The sequence below is a fragment of the Ornithorhynchus anatinus genome, chromosome 2 (assembly GCF_004115215.2).
Source record: "Ornithorhynchus anatinus isolate Pmale09 chromosome 2, mOrnAna1.pri.v4, whole genome shotgun sequence".
Lineage (NCBI taxonomy): Eukaryota > Metazoa > Chordata > Mammalia > Monotremata > Ornithorhynchidae > Ornithorhynchus > Ornithorhynchus anatinus.
The window spans coordinates 50,869,989-50,872,763 of NC_041729.1; positions in this window are offsets into that span (position 1 = coordinate 50,869,989).

The window sequence follows — 2,775 nt, forward strand, 5'->3', positions numbered from 1 at the left end:
CTAGACTGATGCTCCGTGAGGGCAGAGATCATGTCTACTCACTCTGTGGTACCGATAATAATCGTGGTATTTGTTAAGCGCTTTCTATGGGCCAGGCATCTACTAAGCGCTGGGATGGATACGAGCAAATTGGGTTGGACACAGTCCCTGTCCCACATTGGGCTCACAGTCTTAATCCGCATTTTACAGATGAGATAATTGAGGCCCAGTGACTTGCCCAAGGTCCTACAGCAGACAAGAGGCAGAACAGAGATTAGGACCCAGGTTTTCCGACTCCCAGGCCTGTGCTCTATTCACTAGGCCATGCTGCTTTTCAGGGTCACAAGTGCTTATTTTGGGGCACAGATCAATCAATTAATCGGTCGTATTTATTGAGCACTTACTGTGTGCCAAAGCACTGTACTAAGCACTTGGGAGAGTATAATATAAGAGAGCTGGTAGACAGGTTCCCTGACCACAATGAGCTTACAATCTAGAGGGCTGCAGAGCCCTGCACTCAGAGGAGGGAGGGAATATACAGGTGGGAATTAGACACCGTCCCTGCCATTCATTCATTCAATCATATTTGAGTGCTTACCTTGTGCAGAGCACTGTACTAGGTGTTTGAGAGAGTACCGTATAACAATAGAGAGATAATTTCCCTTCCCCCCAGCGAGTTTACAGTCTAGAGGGAGAGACAGACATTAATAGAGATAAAGAAATCATGGATATGTACGTAAGTACTGTGGGGCAGGGTCGGGGATGGATAAAGGAAGCCAGTCAGGGTGCTGCAGAAGGAATCGGGACAAGAGAAAAGGATGGCTTAGTTAGGGAAGGCTTCTTGGAAGAGATGTACCTTAAATAAGGCTTTGAAGGGAGTGGGAAAGGAGGGGAGAGTTATATTTTGTCAGATACGAGGAGGGAGGGAGTTCCAGGCCAGAGGCAGGACACGGGTGAGAGGTCAGCGGCGAGAGAGGTGAGATCTAGGTACAGTGAGAAGGTTAATATTAGAGGAGCAAAGTGTGTGGGCTGGGAGAGTAGTGAGGTGAGGTGGGAGGGGGGGAAAGGCCCCTCAGGGGTGGCTCACAGTCTAAGACACAGTCCCTCTCTGGAGGAAGAGTATAGGTCCAGCAGGAACATCATGAACATCACTTGCCTCCAGTCTTCATCATTTCAGCTTCACAGACCGGGGTTCCTCCCTGACCAGAGAAGGGCTATTGTCTAATAATAATAATAATAATAATGATGATAATAATAATGGTATTCGTTAAGCACTTACGACGCGCAGAGCACCGTCCTAAGCGCTGGGGTAGATACAGGGTAATCAGGTTGTCCCACGTGAGGCTCACAGTTAATCCCCATTTTACAGATGAGGGAAGTGAGGTACAGAGAAGTGAAGTGACGTGCCCACAGTCACACAGTTGCCAAATGGCAGATCCGGGATTCGAACCCATGACCTCTGACTCCCCAGCCCGGGCTCTTTCCACTGAGCCACGCTGCTTCTCGTAGCAGCAGGAGCACCTCTGGGGAGTGATGGCGGGGTTTGGATGGGACTAATAATAATGGTATTCCTTAAGCGCTTACTATGCGCCAAGCACTGTTCTAAGCACTGCCTCGACCTCGGCAGAAGGGACCAAAATGCTAATCGGTCCTGCTGGCCTGCAAATTTCTCTGGACTTCATTATGGGAGGGAACGTCTCTACCAACTCCGTTACACCGTACTCTCCCGAGTGCTCTGCACATAGTAAGTGCTCGATAAATCCGATCGATCGATTGACGAATTCGGGGCCGGCACTAAGGAAAGATTCTGTCTCCCTTCTCTGGCAGCAGGAGTTTGCTTCGGGAAAAGGCGGTGGGTTAACCTACAGGAGAGGAGGGCACTGAAAAATGCACATCACTCAGGGAATGCGAACGAGGGCAGATTTGGAGGAAAATAGAATGTTTGCACCCAGGTGCGTTTGGGAAAGGCTGGGCGAGCTTGGTTTGCCAACCGAGAAACTTCTCTTTCCTCTAGGGATAAGCAGGTAAATGAACTGTGCATCTTGCATTGACTACCCAGCTGATGGCAGGACAGCGAGATGCCTCATCCATCGATAGTACAATCTACCCTTTAGGAATTTATATTTCCTCCCACTCCCAAAATCTTGAATTCAGGAGGCTGAGTAAACAGAATTTCCACTTGATGGATTATTTTATTCCTACGCCAAGCTGGCTGGCTGTACAAACACAGGGAACAAGGAGTGATAAATAGCCTTCTTTAAGGGGAAAAAAAAGGAAAAAGACAAAAGAAAAACCCAGAACAGGGAGAAAATAATGGTAGATAATAGAGAAGATCCCCGAATAACAGAACGAATGAGGAGTGAAGAGTAAATGTATTTTCGTGTTGGAACGGGTGTCTTTAGAAAACTGCCTCCTGTAGCCATCCGGACTGGGGAAACCAAGTTGACCTCAGGTTTGGGGATTGATGGGTGTGAAGACAGGACCAGCAGCGGAAGCAGCATGGTGGAGTGAGAAGCACCATGGTGGAGTGGATAGAGTACGGGCCTGGAAATCAGAAGGTCATAGCTTCTAATCCCGGCTCTGCCACTTGTCTGCTGTGTGACCCTGGCAAGTCACTTCAATTCTCTGGGCCTCAGTTATCTCATCTGTAAAATGGGGAATTGAGATTGTCAGCCCCTCATAGGACAGGGACTGTGTCCATCCCGATTCGCTTGTATCCACCCCAGTGCTTAGAACAGTGGCTGGTACATAGTAAAGAACTTAACAAGTACCATCACGGTTTTTTTTTTTTTTTCC